The sequence below is a fragment of the Coregonus clupeaformis genome, unplaced genomic scaffold (assembly GCF_020615455.1).
Source record: "Coregonus clupeaformis isolate EN_2021a unplaced genomic scaffold, ASM2061545v1 scaf0451, whole genome shotgun sequence".
NCBI lineage: Eukaryota > Metazoa > Chordata > Actinopteri > Salmoniformes > Salmonidae > Coregonus > Coregonus clupeaformis.
Window position 1 is genome coordinate 251,115 of NW_025533906.1, and position 25,097 is coordinate 276,211.

At 46.3% G+C, this 25,097-nt stretch overlaps 1 long non-coding RNA gene across 2 annotated transcripts in view; it reads right to left on the reverse strand.

Moving 5' to 3' along the window:
* The window catches only part of LOC121561217, a 314,427-nt gene that overhangs the window by 225,426 nt on the left and 63,904 nt on the right, over window positions 1–25,097 (reverse strand). Inside the window, exon 1 of one of the 2 annotated variants that reach the window (XR_006658684.1) lies at window positions 2,062–2,087. The exons of the other annotated variant lie outside the window; for it this stretch is intronic. This is a non-coding gene — a long non-coding RNA (uncharacterized LOC121561217). Of the gene's footprint in view, window positions 1–2,061; window positions 2,088–25,097 lie in introns of those variants that run through there. 2 annotated transcript variants of the gene reach the window in all.

The following is a 25,097-nucleotide window of genomic DNA, read 5'->3' on the forward strand; positions in this document are numbered from 1 at the left end:
TGTGGCGGCGGTCCTCACTGTCATTGCTTATTTATTTACCCTCTTTCCATTCAAGTCTTGTATTAAATTGATCCCTCCTGCCGCGTTTTGCCTTGTTGAACAAGCGCAAAGCCCGTTAAGTGTCTGTGAAAGGCCTGTGATTGTGTTTGCGGTGCCCCGGGTGTGCCGTGGCCAGCCGCTCCAACCCTATCTCCCCCGGACAGACGTGATTAGAGGCAGGGAGAGGGACTGAATGACCCTCTAGGGGAGAACAGGCAGGCAGGATCCGGGGCTTGCGCCTTCCGCACTGCAAATGCACGCGCACACAGGCGTACCTCCCACTCACTGTCTAACGTTGAGCTTACCCTGCCCCCAGGACTAGACAGATTCATGGCCATCCACAGGCACAGCCACATGCAGAGAGGTGCACACGCATATCCACAGCCACAGACTGCTACACACATTAGCTACTGTAAGTCCATGTGACTGTATTTTTTTAGTTGGGATAATGCGCTGTTTGAATAGTATACTGCACACAAGAGATAATGAAACCATGACTCTGGTGTCATTTGAGGTATATTTAGGAATAATAATGTGGTATTAAATGTCATTTATACACAGGTCTACTTAATCTCACCTGAAACTGCTCTGAATGTTTTTTAGGATCAGCTTTTCTACACTGTACCTACAATGGGGGATATTGGCCTGTGTGCCTCTTCACTGTCTGTTTATTTGTAGAATAAATAAAGAGTTGATCAGATTCCCTGCTAGCTGTAGTAATACACTCCCTCTGAAGGAGCTCAATGCAGGAGTTGTTGTGGTATACGGGTAGGCAAGCAGTTCTGCACCTGAAGCAACACACCCTCACATCCCCATGTCTCTGTCAGCCCCATCAGATACAACACACCCTCACATCCCAATGTATCTGTCAGCCCCATCAGATACAACACACCCTCACATCCCCATGTCTCTGTCAGCCCCATCAGATACAGCACACCCTCACATCCCCATGTCTCTGTCAGCCCCATCAGATACAACACACCCTCACATCCCAATGTATCTGTCAGCCCCATCAGATACAACACACCCTCACATCCCCATGTCTCTGTCAGCCCCATCAGATACAACACACCCTCACATCCCCATGTCTCTGTCAGCCCCATCAGATACAACACACCCTCACATCCCCATGTCTCTGTCAGCCCCATCAGATACAACACACCCTCACATCCCAATGTATCTGTCACAGTGGCGATTTTAGCATGTAAATCTTGGTGGGGCAAACTCCCCATTTTGTTGTTGTTGATGCATGCCAGCAAAGCCACTACACAACACAACACAACACTAAACAATACATTAATTGCACTATAACGGTGACAAACGGTGCCCACAAACTGCTAGGGCCTACATAAAGCTGTCTCAACAGCAGAGCTTTCTTTTCAGCACCATGGAGTGAATCCTTACCACCGCTACACCTGGCTATCAGCGGAGCCTTGTCTGTCAGCGAAACAGTTAATTCAGCCTAATTTACTGCCTTTAAAAAAAAACATAACTGATATGGTTGACTTGCTTAAACAAATGTGGTTTCTACTGACAATTGAGATGTACAAACTATGGCATAAGGGAACGACGAGCTGATAAGAGGCAATCCGTAATTTCGATTTAGACATTAATGAGCGAGCTAGGACGGACATAGTCAATATAACTATTTGTTCAGCACTTTTGAAATGTACAGCGACAGAATTCAGAACATGGGCCGTTCTTACAGTATTCTCCCTGTACACCAAGTCAGAACCGTAGGATAAATAAAGGGGGCATATAAGCAGACAATGAAAGCTCTTACAATATTCTATGATTACATTTCTCTAAAACAGGCTATAGGCTACTTGTGCACCACCAAGTCAGAACAGTAGGCTAAGTTATGAGGGGGAAAGGGACCAAATGATTAGGGTGAGGCACATGGGCTACTAACAGCTTACTACACAACATACACTTAGTATTACTTTCTTAGCTACAGTATACATATCTCCCTGGCATATTACATCATTTATGCAGCAGCCTACAATACATTTTTAGACTCACCTTGTTGTGCTGTGCTCACTTGAACAGGAAGGTGGCGCAGTGGTCCTTCTTGTGGGCAAATTTCGTCATCAAACTTTGTCATCAAAGTCTGGCATTCTCTGGATTTATGGTGCTTTCAATACAACTAGGAACTCTGAAAAAAACAAGGTCGAATCATGACGTCAGTGATCTTCAGGTCGGAGCTCTAGAAAGAGGCCCAAGTTCCCAACTTGGAATTCCGAGTTGGATGACCGTTCAAAACTAGTTTTTTTCCCGAGATCCCAGTTGTCGCGGCAGAAGTGATGCTGGATTGACAGCATGGCCAATGTATTCAACCTTTTCTGGCCCATGGTGTTGTTTAATGTGAATGTTTATCCTTTTAAGCTTGGAAAAGAGACCCTTAAACCCAGACTTGGACCACACACCCACTCCACTGAATAGCATGCTAGTGATTACTTTGCAACGCTTGCAGTTAGCCACTGATTCCTTCCAAACCACTCATTGTTGAATTTGCAATTTCCAAGTTGTTGTGTAATGTTTATGTCCATGGCTGATTAGCACCGATACGTTTTATCTATAATTTCTCTTCATATGAAAAGGATGGAAAAGGATTTGCCAGTAGATTGTTGACTTGATTCATGATGATGACTGCTTGTCTAGCTTGCTAGCTAAGATTTTGAAAGTATAAAGTTGACATGATCAGTCCAATCAAAGCTACGGTAGATATAACGTAATTTTATCTGTGGCTAATGACCTTGAGCCTTCTTGGATGGGCACTTCTAATGTAAATCTATGGCAGCACCCAAGGGGCTTGAATTTTCAAGCTTTCCCCATAGATTTTGTGGTGATGTAGTGTCCCCATGAGTGACAGAACACTGAGCCAATCAAGGCCAATCAACCCCTACGCTCCGTATTTTCTGCTAGCTGCCCCACCACCACCACCACCACCACCACCACCACCACAGAAAGCACTGATCTAGGCTGAAACACCTGCATTTTGGAGCTGCCTTACTCAAGAAAGCAAAAAAGAGACCATGTTTTGCTAAACTGGTGGGGCTCAAAACAGGTGTGGCTCTGCATCTCACATGTAATACCTTTCATTTACTGCCAATCCTTTGTGGTAATAGGTTACTGTCACGCCCTGGCTCTGGGGACACTGTTATGTTGAGCCAGGGTGTGTAGATTTGTGTTGTAGTTCTAGTTGGTTCATTTCTATGTTGGCCAGTGTGGTTCTCAATCAGAGGCAACGAGTGTCAGCTGTGGCTGGTTGTCTCTGATTGGGAACCACATTTACACAGGCTGTTTTCCCACAGTAGTTGTGGGATCTTGTTTCTAGTTTGGTTTGTGTTAGACCGTGAACTGTCACGTTATCGTTTTGTTTATTTTGTATATCTATCGCCTAATAAAGAGTATGTTTGCCTGCAACGCTGCGCCTTGGTCCTCATCTCTAACCAACGATCGTGACAGTTACATTTGAATGAAGCATTTAAAAGTGGTCTGTAAAATGTATCAAGCCCTTGGTCCAAAGCGGACCTCGATCATCTCTCTACTGGCAAATAAGCCTGAGAGATCAAGTCAAACTGAAAGTGGCAGGCTTCAAATCAAATCAAGTCAACTCATGCAGAGATGAGAAAGTGAAAAATAGAGATGGGAGGAAAAGGCTTGAACATTTCACATTTTCTCAGGGAAAGTTTCTTTGCCCCTAATAGCTTGGAAGTGGTTGTATAGCTAAATAATGCTGTAGAGATTCCACAATATGAGATTTGAAGGAAGGAGTCACAGATTCATTAATAAAGAGAAGCTCGCTCAGAGAAGAACTTAAAGGAGAACTTACAATACAAAGATCAGAGCGACAAACGAGGCTACAATGCTGTATGTCCACAGCTCAATACCTTGACCTTTACCCACACCGTTCCGTCCATGGATGACTGACTTCAGTAGACTGGCCAAGCGAGGCACCCTATTGCTGTTTGGCTCGAGTCAAACACCTGAGCAGCTTATCACTCCCAAACAGTTGACCGGTGTTGAGACCTCATGTTTATTCATAGTGGTTAGCCTGACCTGAGGAGCAGGAGGGGGGAAGGAGAGCCAAACCAACGGTTCTTCCTTTCAATATCATTTAACATCTCATACATACAATAACAGGTCTCTTCAGATGCACACTAGCAAAGCAGAACTCCTAACTCAAGGAGACAGAGACAAAGGAGAGATAGACAGAGAGGAGAGAGAGCGAAAAAGACAACTCTGCTCTCTCTCTCACTATAGGCTCTGCCTTGAGCTTGAACTTTGGTGGTGATGATGAAATGAAATAACTATGGGTTACCATAGTGATAACAGTGGAACACATAACTAAGTAGCGTGAGGGATAGGGAGCGTCTCGGGGGGCCCTCCAGCTTTTATGTGTCAGCCGCAACTCTCCATCATCAAAGACTCTTCTCCACTTTCAGCACCAAGACAGAAAGAAATTGGTGGATCATTAGTCTCCAGTGAAGAAGCAAGTCATCTATCAATTTTTGCAAGAGAGAGAGAGAGCAATCTTCTTGGCAAGTCTATATCTTGAGGTGCTAACCTATATCCCTTCTGGGTACCTGAACAGGTACTGTGCCGGCAGCCTGACGGGCTCCTAGCTCTGTGAAGTCGCAGTCCTTTGCAACACATCAATACGCGGAACTTTTCCCAGCCGAGTACCTGTGCTCTCCAGCGTGACCCGTGCCTCCTTTATCTATTCTGTTTAAAGATACAGGCACGTTGAGGGAGCGGAGTGGCTTGATTACCTCCTGGGACACCTGCGATAGCTAGTTCCCCCTTTAAGTTTGCCAAGTGAGAAAGTCCTCAGAAGTTTGTTGACAGATTTCTCCCTGCGCTGGGACATCCATGCACGCGGTAACCTTGGAGATCCAGAGGACAAATGGGAGTTGGGAAAGATCAAGTAGGCGGTGGGTTTTGTTTATGAGGAAAATGTAATGGGACATAACACGCAGGGAGATAAACCTGGTTAACATAGAGGGTACAGGAAGTACACTGCTGTAGGACACTGCTAAGTCATGTATAGAATGTGTGGGTTTGATGTGAAAGGGATAAATAGGCAACAGCAGAACAACAATAAAACACTTTCATAACAATCAGACATACATTTAACTACCATTACTGTAGCTAACTATGTGATAACTGCGACTGTATCATAGTACAAACAAAGCTGCAATATATTTTCAGGAAACTGCAAGAACATCATGTGATCATCATTTTCTAAACTTCATATTCAGGCATAAAGGAGGGTGTAAAATAGCTATTTGTGTTGATCAGATGATGAATGTACGTCTCACTTTGATCTACTACACTACAGTCTAAATAACGTACACACATACAGTATGCTGAGGTATGACACATAGGTATTTCCTGAGGAGTCTTGTGGCTTTTGCGGGAGGCAGTTGGTGGTGTGTGGGTACTGAGCTTCACAGCTCAATAGGTAGAGAGGCCATCGATCACGGCGAGCGGCCATTAGACACAGGCAGGGCCGGGGTGGATAATGCTCCTGCCGCTGCCGCCCGCGGGTCAAGTGTTTGGCTGGCTAGGGTAATCAAGCCGACAGTGGGCTCCCTGTCTGGGTGACGGATAACGTAACCCCCCCCACACACACACACACACACACACACACATACCAGGCTTCATCATGGCACAGAGTACAGAGGAACAGGAGCTAACAGTGAGGCTGGGGAGGAGAGAGGAGAGGAGAGGAGAGGAGAGGAGAGGAGAGGAGAGGAGAGGAGAGGAGAGGAGAGGAGAGGAGAGGAGAGGAGAGGAGAGGAGAGGAGAGGAGAGGAGAGGAGAGGAGAGGAGAAGCAGGGGAGAGAGGAAAGAGAGCAGGGGAGAGAGGAGAGAGAGAGCAGGGGAGAGAGGAAAGAGGAGAGAGAGAGCAAGGGAAAGGATTCAGTGAGGAAGCAGAGCATAGTAGAGCCAGACGCTGGCAGTGTGAGGGATGAGCTCCCTGTGCTATAGGAGGCCTTAATGAGCATTCACTCTAAACCCCAGAGAGTCTCTCTGTATCTCTCTGACTCCCTCCCTTTCTCTCTCTCTTTCCCTCTCTCGTTGGCACAACTGCACACGGAGACCCAAAATAACTCAGAATGCAGATGCACATGCGTGGATAAAGGCACACACAGACACAAACACGCACACACACACACGCACACACGCACACACGCACGCACTGCTCGAGTGTGTATTTGGCCCGTTATAATTCATTGTCACCTCTGCACGGCACAGCGCCTACTAAATCGTGTCTGGTAATGAAACAACATTAACAGGGTACATGACACAGCTCCCCCAGCTGCTGGAGAGGAGAAAGAACACCACTATCTTGCTCCATTTAAATTATGTTGCATTAAGTTAGTACAGTGAGGCAGCAAGAGATCCTAATAAACCAATAAACACAGAAGAGAGAAGTGCTGGAGCTACTGCTCATATAATGGCCACTTTATGCGTTGGCCAAACACATGTGGTAATAATGACATCGTCTACTTTATACCACATCATTTCAGTCCACTAATGTGCCTTTGATTCCCACTCACCTATCACTGCACACAGCTTTAGTTCTGGATGGAGGGGCAACACGCCGATGCAACCCTCGCATAAGCTGCTACTGTGTGTAAAGCCTGTCGTTTTATCCCCTTTCCTAAAAAAGGCCCTATATTTTCCTCCAGGAAATTGCTGAATGACAAGGTATCCAGAGATCCTGATTTATGCCGTGATATGCGCGAGGCCTGAAAAATGGAACAATGATGAACAACGGGACAAAAACTGAGAGGGAACAAGTTGTAGAGGCGACGGAGGGGACAGCCGTAAATCTGGTCCAGGGACAAGACAGTAGATGAGCCGTCTGTGTGCAAAAGTAACCACAGGGATCACACAGGGGAAACGTGTGTGTGTGTGTGTGTGTGTGTGTGTGTGTGTGTGTGTGTGTGTGTGTGTGTGTGTGTGTGTGTGTGTGTGTGTGTGTGGTGTACAGTTGAAGTCGGAAGTTTACATACACTTAGTTTGGAGTCATTAAAACTCGTTTTTCAACCACTCCACACATTTCTTGTTAACAAACTATAGTTTTGGCAAGTTGGTTAGGACATCTACTTTGTGCATGACACAAGTAATTTTTCCAACAATTGTTCACATACAGATTATTTCACTTATAATTCACTGTATCACAATTCCAGTGGGTCAGAAGTTTACATACACTAAGTTTGGAAAATTCCAGAAAATGATGTCTTGGCTTTAGAAGCTTCTGATAGGCTAATTGTGTAACGATCCCGGCAGTCTGAGTCGGGTCCTGTCTGTGGACTAGTTTTTCTGCTCGGGATCTCCAGTTTCCCGTGGGTTCTGGAACGCTCCGGGGAGCTCTCTTGATTTCCGCACCTGCATCCCATCAGCAATCTGCACACCTGGTCCTGATCATCACCCTTCTTAGGCTCTGGCCTAACATCCATTCCCTGCCGGATCGTTAGCCATGAACAGTATGTTTGTCAGTGTATCAGTCTTGGAGTTTCTAGCGTTAGTTTTGTTGTTTTGCACCTTGTTGGCTTGCCGTGTACTTACCTCCGTTTTGTTTCTATCTGCAGTCAATCTCCCGGAACCTTCACCCAACCCCTGCCTGGTTGTCGGCGGCTGCCGAGCCATTCTTGGATCTACCACTGCACCTCCACCAACTCATCTCCGCCGTCCGCTCTGTCCCCTGGATTATTCTACATCGTTTTTGGAATCTGTTAAATAAATACTCACCTTCGTTTCAACTCACCTTGTCCTGGTCTGCTTCTGGGTTCTGGCTTAGTAAACCTTGACAGAACGATCCGGCCAGTATGAACCCAGCGGACCTGGACTCTGTTCGCCATGCCATTACCCATCAGGAGAAGATGTTGGGCCATCATAGCACGGAGCTACAGGAGATCGCGTTGGCAGTTCGGAACCTTTCTACCGACCTGACGGAGGTCCAGAACCAGCGCACGTTTCCGGTGGAGGATCCACTACCGGTTTCACCCATCTCGCCTGCCGCGTCTGGAGCTGTGTCCTTCCGTGAGCCCAAGGTTCCGACGCCGGATAAATATGAGGGGAGCTGGGAAGATGCCGTTCTTTCCTTATGCAGTGTGGGTTAGTGTTCGATCTACAGCCCTACTCTTATGCCACAGACAAGGCTAGGATAGCCTTTGTGATTGAGTTGCTGCGTGGTCGAGCGCTGGAGTGGGCTTCAGCCGTTTGGGAACGACAAGACCCCTGCATGGCTTCATACCAGGGGTTCACGGCCGAGATGAGGAAGCTCTTCGACCATTCCGTCCGAGGGAGGGACGCAGCTAGGCGCCTGTTTTCGATTCACCAAGGAACTCGCAGCGTGGCCGACTTCGTGATCGAGTTCAAGACGTTGGCTGTGGAGAGTGGGTGGAATGAGGAGTCTCTGCAAGCGGCCTTTTACCAGGGTCTGTCGGAGCAGCTCAAGGATGAGTTGATCTCCTATCCGGAGCCTAGTGACCTGGACAGCTTGGTAGCCTTGTCTGTTCGGGTGGATAATCGAGTCCGAGAGCGAAGGAGGGAGAAGCAATGGGGTCCGTCCAATCGATCAGCTTCTCAGTTCCCAGTCGGGTCGGGTGGTGGACCAGAACACGTCGATCATTCTCCACCACAAAGGATTAGTGGAGAGGTCCTCTCTCCCGATTCTGAACCCATGCAAGTGGGGCGGCACGGGTTAACCAAGGAGGAGCGTCAACATAGACGTAAGACCAACTGCTGCCTCTACTGTGGTAGCTCGGGACATTACATCTCCACTTGTTCCCGGCGGTCGTCAAACTGCCCGGCTCGCTAAAGTTGGGAGGACTTTTAGCGAGCCAGTTTCCAACCTCTCAGTACCTCTGTCAGACCCCGTTTCCGGCTACCCTTGTGAACAGGAATCAGAGCTTAGCGATTAACGCTTTTATCGATTCAGGTGCCGATGGAAGCTTTCTTGATGCCGAGTTGGTGGAACAGCTGGGGTTTTCCAAGGAGCAATTGCCGGAAGCCATTGAAGCGACCACTCTGAACGGCAGTAGTCTGGCACGTATCACGATGAGGACTGAACCGGTTAAGATGCTGTTGTCGGGGAATCATTCGGAGATGATTTCATTCTTCATTCTGCCGTCTTCCCATGTTCCTCTGGTCCTTGGATACCCCTGGCTGAAGGAACACAATCCCACGTTCGATTGGGTGACGGGCAAGGTAATGAGTTGGAGCCTTGATTGTCATGCTAACTGTCTCAAGACTGCCTGTCCCCATTCGGTTCCCAGTCAGGTGATTGAGGCTAAACCCCCAGATTTGTCCCTGGTTCCCGAGACATATCACGATTTGGGGGAAGTGTTCAGTAAGCAGAAGGCTCTGTCACTCCCTCCCCACCGACCATATGATTGTGCCATCAACCTGTTCCCTGGAGCTGTCTACCCCAAGGGAAGGTTATACAGTATCTCCCGCCTTGAACGTGAGGCTTTGGAGACCTACATCAAGGAGTCCCTAGCTGCTGGTCTCGTTCGTCCCTCGTCATCACCCCTGGGGGGCAGGATTCTTCTTTGTGGGTAAGAAGGATGGCTCTCTTCGACCGTGTATTGATTATCGGGGGTTGAATGACATCACGGTCAAGAACAAGTATCCCCTGCCCTTGATGAGTTCTGCCTTCGACTCCTTACAGGGTGCTACGGTGTTCACCAAGCTAGACCTACGCAATGCGTATCACATGGTCCGGATCAGAGAGGGAGACGAGTGGTTGACGGGTTTCAATACACCGATGGGTCACTCGAGTATCAGGTGATGCCGTTTGGACTGACCAATGCTCCAGCGGTATTCCAGAGTATGGTGAACGACGTCCTGAGAGATATGATCGGTCTTTTTGTGTTTGTTTACCTGGATGACATTCTGATCTTCTCGAAGGAACCTTCCGACCACGTCCAGCATGTCCGGCAGGTTCTGCAGCGATTGTTGGAGAATCGCCTGTTCGTGAAGGCCGAGAAGTGCGAGTTTCACGCCCACACGACATCCTTTCTCGGGTACATCATCTCCAGGGGAGAGATTAGGATGGACCAGGAGAAGGTTAGAGCGGTTCTGGAATGGGCCCAGCCCGGTACGAGATTGCAGCTCCAGAGATTTTTGGGGTTTGCGAATTTCTACCGCAGATTCATCCGGGATTACAGCCGTGTGGCCGCTCCGTTAACGGCCTTGACTTCCAGTATCAGGAGCTTCAAGTGGAATCCGGAGGCGGATCGAGCGTTCTGGATTTGAAGAGGCGATTCACCAACGCACCGATTCTCTCTCAACCGGACACGGCCCGTCAGTTCGTCGTTGAAGTGGGACGCGTCTGATGTGGGAGTTGGCGCCATCCTGTCGCAGCGATGCTCCACGGACAGTAAACTCCATCCCTGCGCCTACTACTCTCGTCGCCTTTCGCCTGCGGAGAGGAATTACGATGTGGGTAACCGGGAGCTTCTCGCGGTGAAACTTGCCTTGGAGGAGTGGCGCCACTGGTTGGAGGGGGCGGAGCAGCCGTTTATTGTCTGGACTGACCACAAGAATCTTGCTTACGTGCAATCGGCTAGACGTCTCAACTCCCGTCAGGCCAGGTGGTCGTTGTTTTTCGGACGATTCAATTTTTCCCTGACGTTCCGACCTGGATCTAAGAACGGCAAGGCGGACGCCTTGTCTCGGATGTTCTCCAAGACGGAGGAGAGTGGGTCCAAGACCGAGACAATTCTCCCCCGGAACTGCGTCGTGGGAGCTGTTAGGTGGAAGATTGAGGAGGAGGTGATGGCGGCTCTTCGGACGCAGCCCGGTCCCGGTAACGGTCCACCCGGTCGGTTGTTTGTGCCTGAGTCGGTTCGTCCTGCGGTCCTCAAATGGTCCCACGCCAGCAAGATGGCTTGTCACCCTGGCGTGGCTCGGACGATGGCGTTTCTTCGCAGACGTTTTTGGTGGCCTGCCATGGCCGAGGATACTCGGGGTTATGTTGCTGCCTGTCCAGTGTGTGCGCAGAATAAGAGTACCAATCGGCCCAGCTCTGGACTACTTCACCCCCTTCCTATTCCCCGGCGACCATGGTCGCATCTGGCCCTGGACTTTGTCACTGGGTTGCCCGCTTCTGAGGGGAACACGGTCGTTCTGACTATCGTGGACAGATTCAGCAAGTTCGCCCACTTTGTGCCAATTGCCAAGCTTCCCTCTGCCTCGGAGACGTCCGAGATCCTGGTTAGGGAGGTTTTCAGGGTCCACGGGTTGCCCAGTGATATCGTTTCCGACCGTGGCCCTCAGTTTACCTCTGCTGTCTGGAAGTCCTTCTGTTTGGCCATTGGAGCTACAGTCAGTCTCACATCTGGTTTTCACCCCCCAATCTAATGGTCAGGCGGAGAGAGCCAACCAGAAGATGGAATCCACGCTACGCTGCCTGGCCTCTTCCAACCCCACCTCCTGGGTCTCTCAGTTGCCTTGGGTTGAGTATGCCCACAATACTCTCCCTACATCTGCCACTGGGATGTCTCCCTTCCAGTGCCTGTATGGCTACCAACCTCCCTTGTTCCCTTCTCAGGAGAAGGAGCTCTCAGTGCCTTCTGTTCAGGCCCATATTCGTCGTTGCCACCGGACCTGGCATCGGGCCAGAAAGGCACTCCTTAGAGTTTCGGACCGGTATCAGCTCCAGGCGAATCGTCGCCGGATCCCCGCTCCCACCTACACCATCGGAGATAGGGTCTGGTTGGCCACACGGGATCTTCCTCTACGGACTGAGTCTAGGAAGTTGTTACCGAAGTTCATTGGTCCGTTTGTGGTGGAGAAGGTGATCAATCCGGTGGCAGTTCGACTCAAACTCCCGAGGGACGCTCAGAGTCCATCCCACCTTTCATGTCTCCTGCCTCAAGCCTGTTTTCCTCAGTCCTCTGTTGCCTCCTCCGCCTCCTCCTCCTCCTCCTCGGATGATCGGAGGTGGTCCTGCCTACACGGTGCGACGCATCATGGATTCCAGACGGCGGGGCCGGGGTTTCCAGTATCTCGTGGACTGGGAGGGGTATGGTCCTGAAGAGAGGAGTTGGATTCCGCGGCGACAGATCCTAGATGCTGACCTCATCCGTGACTTCTACCGCCTCCATCCTGGCGCTCCGGGAGTCCGCCCGGTGGCGTTCGTCGGAGGGGGGGTACTGTAACGATCCCGGCAGTCTGAGTCGGGTCCTGTCTGTGGACTAGTTTTTCTGCTCGGGATCTCCAGTTTCCCGTGGGTTCTGGAACGCTCCGGGGAGCTCTCTTGATTTCCGCACCTGCATCCCATCAGCAATCTGCACACCTGGTCCTGATCATCACCCTTCTTAGGCTCTGGCCTAACATCCATTCCCTGCCGGATGCGTTAGCCATGAACAGTATGTTTGTCAGTGTATCAGTCTTGGAGTTTCTAGCGTTAGTTTTGTTGTTTTGCACCTTGTTGGCTTGCCGTGTACTTACCTCCGTTTTGTTTCTATCTGCAGTCAATCTCCCGGAACCTTCACCCAACCCCTGCCTGGTTGTCGGCGGCTGCCGAGCCATTCTTGGATCTACCACTGCACCTCCACCAACTCATCTCCGCCGTCCGCTCTGTCCCCTGGATTATTCTACATCGTTTTTGGAATCTGTTAAATAAATACTCACCTTCGTTTCAACTCACCTTGTCCTGGTCTGCTTCTGGGTTCTGGCTTAGTAAACCTTGACAATTGACATAATTTGAGTCAATTGGAGGTGTACCTGTGGATGTATTTCAAGGCCTACCTTCAAACTCAGTGCCTCTTTGCTTGACATCATGGGAAAATCAAAAGAATCAGCCTCCGAAAAGACCTGTACAAACAATAGTACGCAAGTATAAACACCATGGGACCATGCAGCCGTCATACCGCTCAGGAAGGAGACGCGTTCTGTCTCCTAGAGATGAACGTACTTTGGTGTGAAAAGTGCAAATCAATCCCAGAACAACAGCAAAGGACCTTGTGAAGATGCTGGAGGAAACAGGTAGAAAAGTATCTATATCCACAGTAAAACGAGTCCTATATCGACATAACCTGAAAGGCCCGTCAGCAAGGAAGAAGCCACTGCTCCAAAACTGCCATAAAAAAGCCAGACTACGGTTTGTAACTGCACATGGGGACAAAGATTGTACTTTTTGGAGAAATGTCCTCTGGTCTGATGAAACAAAAATATAACTGTTTGGCCATAATGATCGCTGTTATGTTTGGAGGAAAAGGGGGTGGCTTGCAAGCCGAAGAACACCATCCCAACCGTGAAGCACGGGGGTGGCAGCATCATGCTGTGGGGGTGCTTTGCTGCAGGAGGGACTGGTGCGCTTCACAAAATAGATGGCATCATGAGAAAGGAAAATTATGTGGATATATTGAAGAAACATCTAAAGACATCAGTCAGGAAGTTAAAGCTTGGTCGCAAATGGGTCTTCCAAATGGACAATGACCCCAAGCATACTTCCAAAGTTGTGGCAAAATGGCTTAAGGACAACAAAGTCAAGGTATTGGAGTGGCCATCACAAAGCCACCTGTTGTCTATTCCATTTGCACAACAGCATGTGAAATGTATTGTCAATCAGTGTTGCTTCCTAAGTGGACAGTTTGATTTCACAGAAGTGTGATTGACTTGGAGTTACAGGCTCTGTCGCAGCCGGCCGCGACCGGGAGACTCATGGGCGGCGCACAATTGGCCCAGTGTCGTCCAGGGTAGGGGAGGGAATGGCCGGCAGGGATGTAGCTCAGTTGATAGAGCATGGCGTTTGCAACGCCAGGGTTGTGGGTTCGTTTCCCATGGGGGGCCAGTATAAAAAAAATAAAAAAATAAAAATTGTATTCACTAACTGTAAGTTGCTCTGGATAAGAGCGTCTGCTAAATGACTAAAATGTAAATGTAAATACATGGAGTGTGTTTGAAAGGTAGCTTAGTGGTTAAGAGTGTTGTGCCAGTAACCGAAAGGTTGCTGGTTCTAATCCCCGAGCCGACTAGGTGAAAAATCTGTTGATGTGCCCTTGAGCAAGGCACTTAACCCTAATTGCTCCTGTAAGTCGCTCTGGATAAGAGCGTCTGCTAAATGACAAAAATGTAATGTAAAATGTTGTTTAAGTGTTCCCTTTATTTTTTTGAGCAGTGTATTTGGCTAAGGTGTATGTAAACTTCCGACTTCAACTGTATGTGTGTTTACATCTACACTTGCAGGTGTATTGTACAGTACAGTATGTCGGTAAATCATAGGCATAGTCGGCATATAAGTGAGGGGGACAAGTCCCCCCAATGTTCCAGAGGGTTATTTTGTCTCCCCCAATACTTTTCCTACAAATGTAGCTCTAACCTTTGAACGGTTGGAGCTATCAGCTATTATGTCCCCATCACTGAAAGCTACGACTCTCAGGAACACAAACATTTACTCTGTTTCCTACACTGCTCACAAGCCATGCATGTCTCGTTAGAAGGGACAGTGACACAACCCCAATTGAAAGCAATGCAGATCTTATTTTCTACACACACAATTCCTACCTGATGATCTTCACTGGTGTTTTCGTGAACTTTCCAAAACCTTTTGAATGCATTTCAGTCACTTTGTGATGCAAATAAAAAATGTAATCAAATCATTTCACATATTTTCTTATTAGCCTTATGAATATTGAAACATTGAAACTTGGTTGCAGTTTCTATCTGTGCTAGAATGGCCATAACATGAAAAAAGAAAATAGTGCATACCTTATTGAATGTCTAAAACCAGATCGATAAAGGACCTATATATTTTTAAGTAACTACATTGGCCCCTGTAGTTAAAGAGTCCACCCTGAGATTGAAAGGTTGGGGTTTCGATGCCCAGTTGACAATGGGACCTGATGCCTCTCTGCTTGGCACTCAGCATTAAGGAGATAGACTGGGGGTAAGGTCCTGCAATAGATTAGCGTCCTGTCCAGGGGGTGTACAGAAGATAGGCTCTTACCCCTATGGGCCATTCTCGCTCAGACAAGGCTTACTTACTTACCTTCCAAGGCTTGTTTTATGCCTGGGCCATGTTATGGATAAAATCCTATGCAGACAGATTGGTATAAGATATCTGCTCCATTTATTTTTGCACATGTTGAGAATATTGACCAATAGAGCATCTTTGAATAGTCCTCTTCATGTGCACCTAAAAAAACAAACAAGGGGCTTTTATGTTTTCATCCTTTGTGTTGTATATAAAGTGCAAAGCCAACCAAATAAAGTTTATTTCATATTTTATTTTAAATGCTTTGAGGCTGAAACTTTATTGGTAAACATTTTCACACCCATTGCATTTTCTATATTGTCCTTAAAACACCACTAAATGTTTTATTTCCTCTCTTTCTCTATGGTTTCTACAAACCTTCCAGAGAGGCCATGAGTAATGGAAAACCTTGTTAAAGGCCCAGTTCATTCAAAATTCAGTATCATATCAAATGTTGTATCATATTGTACAACAGCTGATCATTTCAGCTGTTATTTCCTGACAGTTGCTGGTCGAAAATACATTCAACACAGGACGTTTTAATCATCAGGTTTTGCATGGGTGGAGTTGCGTTATAAATTAATAGACCAGTTCCATACCTCTCTGCCAATAACATCTAGTTTTCAAGTTAGGCTACATTTCCCTCCCATCATGCCTTCTGCTCTGGTGAATTGATCCACACTGTGGTTAATGCACCACTTTGGTGCCCTTCCGCTCCCCACCCAGAGCACCCCCAGACAGATAGCGACATTCTTGTTTGAGAAATTGTTTTGGCAAAAAAAAGGTTTCGTTTATTTTTGACCACTTTAATGGAAAACTACTTAATTGTTACCCAGAAATGATTTGATATTGAGAAAAAAAAACACACAAAAAACAGCTGCATTGGGCCTTTAAAATGCAATAAATTAATTTGATTAATTTTTTTTATTCTGGGGGGGGGGGGACGTGGCCAGCCGTACAGTACAGTATAAGGTAGACTAAAGAGAGGCTCCACCTATAAATTCACCATAAGCGATTAGACCTCTCCTTCCCCAGAAAGTCTACCCTCTCGGTGCTGCCCCAGCCCCAGTGCAGGCTAGCTAGGCCGCTACACCTTGGCTGTTGGAAGGCATCCAGAGGCACCGTATTACACACCACACTCTCATTAAGTATTAAGCAGCGAGTCAGGCCTTAAATCATCCAGGTGGTCCCCAGCCTGCTGACCCTGCTACGCCTGGTGGAGGCAGAGGCAGCACAGTGTTTCATCACAGCTATACCCCGCTGGACACCCTGCTGATTTAATGGGCTACAATTACACTGCTTCTGACACAATATACGGCAAACCTTTATAGATCTCCCTCCCACTACTGTTGCCATGGGCAAAGATACATTAATTCTGCCACCGAGCCGCTTGCCGCTTCACAGAACTAAATTGGATGTAGTGGTTAGATACAGCCCCACTCACATATAGGCTGATTGCTATATGTCACCTTACATAACTCTTAACCCATATATAGCACCAAGGCCCTGTAGTGAAGAATGGGGAGGGAGGATGGGGGAGAGTCATGTGTTGTTTAAGTACCACAATATTAAAGAGGTAGATGGTAGTCATGGTAGAACCATATGGTCCTCCTGCTATTTCTGTATGTTGCTGGTCTGATTAAGTCATGTTTGGGGGCCCTGGAGGACAGAGCTGGGGCTGGGTTGTTGATGGTGACTGGAGTGGGCTACTAGGACACACCACAGCACAACCCAATCAAGCAAAGCTACAACTTAGAGACAACTCTCCCGAGAATACAGCTTGCTTTCCCTCCATCTTTGTGGCATGCTAACGCTAGCATGCTAATAAAGCACAATCACAGTTCCATAAAGGACTATGGATATATTTATGAACTATTCATTCATATTGAGGTCATGTTATGACAGCCTAAATCTAGCCATGCTAGTAGCGTCCTTGCCTTGCCTGTGTTTTGCAGCTGTGAAGCTATTGAAAGCTAAGCGTGTCCCGCAGATGCTAACTATGATAGTGTGGAGCCACCAGCAGCTAGTCTGGAGGTCATCTCCAACCTGGCTGCATAGACCAGATGTAACATAGTAAAGCTACATTTGTGCCCCTCCAATTATTATGATATGTTATGTTTGGTATGGGTACGTAGGACAGTAGGTTACCTAAGCCAAAAATGAAAGTAAGGAGGTTGGCCGGCCGTATAACGCGAACGTCTAGCAAGCCAAAAGTTGTGTGTTCGAATCACATCAAGGACAACTTTAGCACTTCATCTAATTAGCAACAACTACTTACTACTTTTGAACTACTTTGCAACTACTTCTTAGCATGTTAGCTAACCCTTACCCTAACTCTAACCCTAACCCGTACCCCAACCCCTAGCCTAGATAACGTTAGCTACCTAGCTAACGTTAGCCATAACAAATTGGAATTTATAACATATCATACGCATTGGCAATTCATAACATATTGCATGAATTGGAGGATGTAATTTTGAAATGGATGATAGAGCTCCACAAAATAATGCATATCATACGAAACGTAACATATCATCCTAAATGGAGAGGAACAAATTTACAGTTACTATGTTACGTCGACTCTTGAGTCCAGGTTGAATTATCCAGAGGGGCGAAAGCATAGGTGTTTCTCGTTGGGCGCTAGCAGTGATCGCTCACACAGAAAGGGCTTTGTCAGAGGTAATGATTCAGAGCCATGCAAGACACAGTGGGAGGGAAGAGGCCCCGTAATGCAGGCAGCCAGTGGGAGTGGGCCTCTGAGACATGTGGGAGGCCTTTGTGCCAAAACACAACGGCCCCATTCCGCCACATTACCACCGAGAGAAACAGGGAGAGAAGGAGAGAAAGAGAAAGAGAGAGAGAGAGAGAGAGAGAGAGAGAGAGAGAGAGAGAGAGAGAGAGAGAGAGAGAGAGAGAGAGAGAGAGAGAGAGATCCGGCCGGCCCTCTCCCACTCTCTGCTTGCTGATAAGATGAGTGTGTGTGTTTGCGAATGTGTTGGCGTTTTGGACATACGTATGTTTGTGTTTGTGTCTGAGCGTATGTGTGTGTTTGTGTACTGTACACAGTAGGTGTCTATGTGGCAAGTGGGCATTTGTATATTTATGTTATGTTTTGTAATTTTCCTTCTCTGGTTTTTGTTTGTTCTCTTCCCTCCCTCTATCTCTCCTGTCCTCTCTCTATCTCTCCTGTCCTCCCTCTCCTCCCTTTGTTTGGTGGGCTGTGTGTTTGTTTGGGATTAGAGCAGTGTGTAGGCGCCTCCGGTGTTCTCCAGGGCTCTGGGCTGGCCCCTGGACCGACCAGGCAAAGAGAGACAGAGAGAGAGAGTGGCCCACTTACAGGCATGGGGTCCCTGTGCTGCACTGCACAGCCCCTGCACAGGAACTAGTGGGCCCAAACTGGCCTTTTGATTTAGCACTGTGGGTGGCAGGAGGCAGAGTTCCAAAAGGAATACAAAATCGCCTCGCTCATCTGCCGGTTGGTTCCCACCTCACAGGGTTTTTCAATGCGCAGGCAACGCAGGTTTATTTTCGGGGGGATGTTTTGCTCTGCATCGGAAATGAATCCTGGTACATGTCGTGCTTCAAAAAGCTGCGAGCAGAAGTGAGCACTAGTGGGATCTCCTGATAGCAAGCAAGTAATACACTATCATTCTATTCTATCCCATCAAGGTGATTTAGCAGTGCAGCCGTGATCTTTTCAGTCTTCGGAGTGACAGGACAGCCACTCATTTGGGAACTGAAAATCACCCAGACGACACTCTCAGACACACACACACACACACATCCACGCCACCCACCACCTGACACAAGAACATGGAGCTAGCACAGTGGAGCAGCCACGACAACGCTGCAGACAAGACAGACAGACAGACAGACAGACAGACAGACATACAGACAGACAGACAGACAGACAGACAGACAGACAGACAGACAGACAGACAGACAGACAGACAGACAGACAGACAGACAGACAGACAGACAGACAGGGTTAACTGCTTCCTTTCACTCTGACTGCTGACAGACAGTCTGAGATGACAGCTTTAAAGGACCAATATTAAAGGGGAGGAATTTCACTTTAATCTGATTACCAGATGGCTGGAATCACCACATGGGGAATGCCACTGACTGGGGAGTGTGAAAAGAAAAGGCAGAGATACATCTAGCACCCAGCTTTTGACAAACGTGACGATAAATGGATATTAACCGCTGGAAAGAAATGTGTAGGAGTGTACGTTAGCTGCTACTTTCTTTTTAAGGGCAGAAATGTTGAGCTTAGTATTAATATCATCCATCAAATAGATGTTATGAACCTGTATGGAAATTATCAAATGATTACCTGTATGAAGCTATTAGTTATCTAGCTACTGGAGCAACATTTGTGTACTGTAGAGTAAATACAGGTTCTGCTTTCACAGTACTGCTGTTTGTGACCGTGGCTGATTGGACAGGTGGCATTTCTGGAGCAGACATTTTAAAACCCTGTTGATTGATCAGAATGAGGATGTCACATAGTGGCATCATATAACAGCTTGTTCCAGATCTCATTAGCATAGAAAAAAATTAAAATAATTCTGAAACATTTCAATCCTATCCCAAAATCAACAGGACTTGGAGCTTGGCACTCTCAAAGACCCTCTCCTCTATCTCCTGTTGACAAATACCCATATTTAACTAACAAGACTATTCGCTAAGCAACTCTTACCTCAGATCTCCTCCTTTCTCTTCCTTTTCTCCCATCCTTCCTTTCCTCTCTCCCTGTCTCTCAGCCTGTCTCTCTGCCTGGTTACAGTAGAGTACTAACCCAAGGCCACCATGCTGATATTACTTACAACCCCAAGTCTTAACAAGCTAATTAAGGGGGCTGTTTTTAAAGTGCTCCGCATTTGTTTATTTGTGTATCACCGAGCTCCCACAAATTACACAGACCAAAGGCTTGTCTGAACTTTTAATCTAATCACGCCTACCGCGGGCCCGTTTCCTGGTGTCAGTTTGCCTTAATGAGGCCTGGTCGGAGCTATGGCCATTAGTGGAGCTCAGTAGTGGAACAGCACAGTACAGTACACAGCACTATGCATGCAGGAAGGCAGGCAGACAGCCTTGGTATGCTGCTAGTGGGGCTGCAGCACGGTGCCTGATCCCCGCCAGTCCCCTGTGGACCCGCTAGCCATTTAGAGGGTTAAAAAGGGCCCAGCTCACTCGAACATGGGTGACATCTGAATGCATATGCATGTGATATATAGTTATTTTCTTAAAATGGCTATCAAGCTGCGTAATTTGTTCAGTGGGGGATAGGCTATTCCATTATGCTGTCAGATAGATGTGGTAGTTATACGTTATCTGTGTTGGGTGGTTGGTAAGGCCAACAGCAGGGGGTGTATGTCTACAATGAGACTAGTTCAGGAAGGCATTCACAACATAATGCTGAGATGCAGGGTCTGCTGATACAGTCTCTATGGTACCGTAATTAAGAATCTAAGCCCTGGGTTCACTAGAACATTTCCTAAATACCAAGTCAACATTGAAAGAGCCAAATAGTATTCATGAGAATTTAGGAAATACAGTAAGCCTACTACATTGGGCTTGATAAGCTGATAAGTTGTTGTCGTAGACCATTTGTAAACAGAATAATGCTTATAATCCAACGCAAAATACATTTGGTTAGCCATGTCAGGAACCAACTGTCCTTATACGACCATTTCACTTGTTATGCTATTACTGATGCATTTGAATGAGAGTTGAAAAAAAAAAAGATTCACCCATTTCTCTCCTTTGCCAGGTTATGCATCCACCTCTCTGGTGATTTTGTTGATCCATTCTTTTCAAAAGCCTGAATGTTCAAACTGGTTATCTCTACAAGGAAACTATAAGTGTGGAAGATGTGCTCAACGTAACAACACGGCAAACTGTAAATACTTCACACTCCCTCTTACTGGCCGAAAGTTCATCAATTGTATACAGTATGCTTACGTGCCCGTGTGGTAAAACCTATGTGTGCCAAACAAAAATATGTTTAAAAATAAGAATATCTGAACACAAAACAGCGATCTGCAAGGCAATATTAAATATGCTATGGCAAAACACTACTTAAAAGCCACAAAAAAAAACACAGCCCACCATCCTCTTTGCGCTTTGTAGACCTGGAACATGTGACTTCCATCAGAGGTGGCAACCTTTATTTTTTATTATAAACTGGGTGGTTCGAGCCCTGAATGCTGATTGGCTGAAAGATGTGGTATATCAGACCGTATACCATGGGTATGACAAAATATACATTTTTACTCTTCTAATTATTTTGGTAACCAGTTTATAATAGCAATAAGGTACCGCTGGGTTTTTTGGTAAATGGCCAATATACCACGGCTAAGAACAGCTTTGCGTCGTGCCTAAGAACAGCCCTTAGCAGTGGTATATTGGCCATTTACCAAAAAACCCAGAGGCTTGACGGGCATTCTAGAGTAGTGTTTCCCAACCCTGGTCATCGAGTACCCCCAACAGTACACATTTTTTTTGCAACCCTGGACAAGCACATTCAACTTGTCAACTAATCATCAAGCCCTCAATGAGCTGAATGAGGTGTGTTTGTCCAGGGCTACAACAAAAATGTATACTGTTGGGGGTACTGGAGGACTAGGGTTGGGAAACACTGTTCTAGAGCATGCATTATTTCCATATAATGCACGCCGGTATATCAGCACGGTAAAATTCAATGGCTATAGTTAATTCTTACACTTTCTGTTTGAGCTGCTTTTGAAAGCAAAAGTCGAATTGAAAACATTATTGGCATTGTTGAATTACATTTTCATAACAGCAAGCTAGGACTGATGGTTTGGTTGGCTAAACTAGCAAGTCTGTTTGTTTGGTTACCAAGGCAACTACTGTAGCTATCTAGTAAACTTTCTAGCTACTTCAGTGGATGTTGAACACATTTCTACTGGCAAATGAACATATTTCTAGCGGCAAATGTGTTAAATTATAGCCATGATATAAAAGGGATCAACTCGGCACTATGCGGAAAATAATGCAACTCCGTGGAAGGTTAGTTCCACTCTGCTAGCCCGCCATTTTTCCATAGAACGCATTGACCATAATTGATTATCCCTTACTTATTATTTGTCCTATTACAAACAAGTGTATAATGGAAATGTGTTTCTTGCATATCCCAACTCCCCCTGAGACACCTGCAGGGAGTGGGGTCACGGCCAGGGTCACCATTGTACAGCGCCCCTGGAGTAATTAGGGTTAATAAGTGCCTTGCTCAAGGGCACAGCGACAGATTCTTCACCTTGTCGGCTCCGGTGTTCCCAGCGACCTTTCGGTTACTGGCCACACACTTTAACCTCGAAGCTACCAACCTCCCTAAAATGCTCTCACGACGAGAGATGTTTTGGATTGATAGATCCATAAAAAACAATGGCTTTGGCACAACTCTTTATGCTATGGTGAAGGCATAACTACCGAAACGTTAGCCTGCCTGGCTGCAAATAAAAAGGTGAAATGAGGTGACGTCTTTTTGTCTTTTTAAAAAACATTTTGGAGTGCCGCCGTTTCACAATGTTCTTGAACTTGGGATTTAATTTGAAGGTGCCAATTGTATTCCTTTTCCATGTAACTTTAATTAATTCAGATTTCAAGAAAATGTAGTCCACTTTCCACTTTCCTATTTTGAAGTGCTTTGAATTCAGCTCAGTGCATCAGTTTCTGTGTCATCAGCCCACTCACGGCTTGAATTATTCATAACAATATTTATTAGCACTCTGAGGTACAATTAGATGAATTGGGATTTAGAATTGGTTAGTCTGTGGAAGAGGAACCATTTTTAACAACGTGGAACAGCTCTGCCAATGGATATAGACAGGCATACTTCTTAAACATGATCAAAATAACACCATGGCATATTCATTCGCTGTTTTCTATCTATTTTGAGAGTGGTACTTATTATTCCATTAGTATCTTTGTTTCATTAGATAGTGCTAAATGGATTGGTGAATAAAAGAAAATGGAAAATAATATATTTGATAGCTTGCTAGATGGAAATGATGATTTAATTCATAGTTATGTGAATGTAAAGATAATGAAGACGATACCATAATGTTGAGATCAATCATGAGAAAATGAAGAAATCCATACCTCCTCCATTTACCTAAGTACAACCCACCTTCAACTTACATTACCGTCTACATGAAAAGGCTTAAGTAATTTCTAAAACTGGAACCAATTCAAAAATACAATGTTGAAGGTGAGGGGGAGAAGAGAATTGAGAATTTAGGAATTATAGCTTGAACTCTAAACTCATTATCTTGGGGCACACAATTGGAAAATGAAACCGTGACTAAGTTCATCTTGCTGTACGGGGAGGATTGGAGTTTTCTATGAAATACGTTGACCTTAACGCATGACCCATCTATCCAGCTCAATTGTTTTTTTCTCCACATCCCCAATTAAAGGAGCTTCCCTCTGGCCGTCTCTGTAATGGATGAAGCTAGCAGTTCTTCAACTCTGTGTTAATTAAGCATGAGTGCACTTCTCACTTCAACTTATGGTGGGTTCACAGTCCCTCCTCTTCCAGATAATACTCATAACTCTTCTGACTTCCCTTCTTTCACCACCCTTCATCACTAAACAAATAAATCTCTCCCAATGTGTTTTCATCCCACCAACCTGTTTTAAGGAGGTACCTGGAAAATGTTATGTAACTCTCAAAGTCTCTGAGGAGAAGAGAAGCCAGTTTTCTTGTGTGCAATCTGGCTGTGTTGTCAATTAAAAATGTGTTGGCACGTCTGGGGAGTGAAACTAATTAGGACTCATACAAAACAACTTTTATCTGTTATTTAAGAAACCTCCCCTGTACAGTGTGTGTGCATGTGTGTGTTTGCTTGTACGTGCGTGCATGAAAGGACAGAAAAAGAGCCAAAGTGAGAGTGTTTAATCTTGGTCTATTTTAGGAGTTAAAATCCTGAAGCGACGACAGCCTTTAGATGCAGGCCATCTGAGCACAGGGCCGACTAGGCCTCTTTGTAATCAATGAAACAGTGGTGGGTAAACACAAGATAAAGAGGCTGAGTGAGACACTGCCATGTCTGTTTTCCCATCTTGTCAGTTAGAATGGCTGTGTCCATTAAGGCAGTCGGCGCGACTTGCTGACAACATGTTTGGATGCCACCTGGACCCAGATGTGTCTCAGCGGTGGGTAAACTGAGAGAAAGATGGAGAGGAAGTCTAGGGTCATGTCTGTGCCAGCATATGTCCCCACCTGTCTGTCCTATTACTGACTCCCTGCTCTGTTGTTCAGAGACAGAGACAATAAGAGGGGTGTTATTCTTTGTGAGCCAGAGACAAAAGCCCTGACAAAAACGTGGAAGCACCATAAAGTCCTTGGCAACTCGACAGTATTTTTCAATGCGTTTCCATTTGTTTTCCACCATGCATTGAATACGACTGCCCTTTCCTGTGCCTGAATGCCAGAGTACATATTTTCATACAGTGTCGCTGGTTCAATGAGAGCGATCAGTTGGGAGCGCCGTTTTGTTCACTCAGACAATTGCAGGGCCTGTGCAGAACAGACCAGGGAGATTGGGACCATAAAGGAGGGAACAATGAACGAGCATGGAGACAACAAAAGCCATAACACTGAGATCCCATCTGTGGCCCTGTGGAGAACAATGTAGGACAGGCCTGGTCAGTGCTTCCAACTGATCACACGCCATCAGCTGAATCACCAAGAGTACTGAGCCACACATATGCACATCACACCTCTCCATTCACCAAGTTAAGCACAAGAGTAGCGAGCAATTATGGACCAAGGCCTCGACACTGTTGGGCTTCTCTCATCCTGTAAAGTTTTACTACAAAGCTTGACTGTGACCTTCACAGGGTCGGTCATAGAACAAGGCGAACACATACAGTACCTATTTAAATGGGATTTACTGTTCTAACATATTGCAGACATTAGATGTAGTGTAGATACCACCCACATATCCAATTCAAGTCGCCCCTTGTTTAGAACCATTACCTATAAAATGACAACGTATTACATTTATCAGTCGTCCAAGAGAGA